Below are 1,536 nucleotides of genomic sequence, written 5' to 3'. Positions count from 1 at the left end.
CTTTCTTTCTTTTCTTATATAAAATAACTTGATTACGCAATGAGAGAGTGAACATTCAACTTTTTTTTTTTTTTTTTTTAATTCGCCAGTTGAATTTAAAATTGAACCGTGGTATAATATAATGATATAAAGTTTTAAATTAACGAGAAATAATAATAATAATAATACATATCATCATCATCATCGGTTAATTAAATGTCTTTAATAATAAATGAATATTATTATTATTATTATATCAAAAACAACCATCCCGTGTAATTTTTTTTTTTTTTTTAATATTTACACGTTAAATTTTCTCGAAAACGTTTGAAAATACAAACGAAATCCTTATTACGGTACTTGGGATGTTAAAAAAAAATTAAAATTATAAATTTAAATTAATGAGTGTTAATCTTTCTCTCTCTCTCTCTCTCTCTCACACACACACACACACACATTTACCATATGAATCGAGTTTTTTTTCTTTCCCGACTTGAAATCGGCAAGAAATTTACTTTGCGTTATTTTTTAAAAAAATATACATTTTATATATTTAACTTATGGGGAATGAATTTCATTTTTAAAAAAATTTGTTACGAGTAAAATTCAACGTAAAAAACTTTCACTCTTCGCGTAAATTGTTTTAAAACCTTTTCCTGTTTATTATTATTATTATTATTTTAATTACTTTTATATTTTACTGTTGAGCCCTTTTTTCGCGTATGTAACACATCCCGTTATTATTATTATTATTTTAATTCGTATTTAATATTTTTTTTAAATATAATTACGTAAAATTATTTAACATGTTAAAAAAAAAAACATTGTTTATTGTTTTTTTACATAAACGATGATTTTTTTTGAATGAATAAAAAAGTTTTGAAACATTTGCAATACAAATTTTTTTTTTTGTTAGTGGTCAGTTGTCGTAACCCAGAGAAACGAATAATAATAATAATAATAAACAAAATGAAGATTTAATAAAAGAAAAAAATCGAGTAAGGATTATAAAAATGTTTTTTTTTTTTTTTTTAAAATGTTTAATAACTTCTTATTTAATTAAATGTCGATTAATAAATAAATAAATAAATAAAAAATCAAGTTTGTTACGATGTTTAAATTTTCCTAACAATTTTAATCGAAAAAAAAATCGCAAACTTGAGTTAAGAAAGAAAGAAAAAATTTTGCTCGTTTTTTTTACCGAACCTGAATTCGCTTCCTTATTTTTTTTTTTTTTATTTCTTTTTCATAAAAGTATTACTACTACTACTACTACTACTACTACCACCACTACCTGCTTTTATCGTATTGTTTAAGTTATGTAACGAATGAAAAAAAAAAAAAGAAAAATGTAATTTGATTACGTAATAAATAAATAATTAATAATTATTATTATTATTATTTTTCAAAACAATATTAATGGCGAAGTAAATACAAAAATAATAATAATAATTTTACCATTATTATTATTATTTTGTTTTTTTCTGTAATGCGGCGTTATAGCCCAGGAAATACACTTAATAAATGTTTTTTTAAACAAAAAATCTCACAGAATTA

This window comes from Pediculus humanus, genomic scaffold, assembly GCF_000006295.1.
Source record: "Pediculus humanus corporis 1103172107402 genomic scaffold, whole genome shotgun sequence".
Classification (NCBI taxonomy): domain Eukaryota; kingdom Metazoa; phylum Arthropoda; class Insecta; order Psocodea; family Pediculidae; genus Pediculus; species Pediculus humanus.
This window is presented reverse-complemented; position numbering follows the sequence as displayed.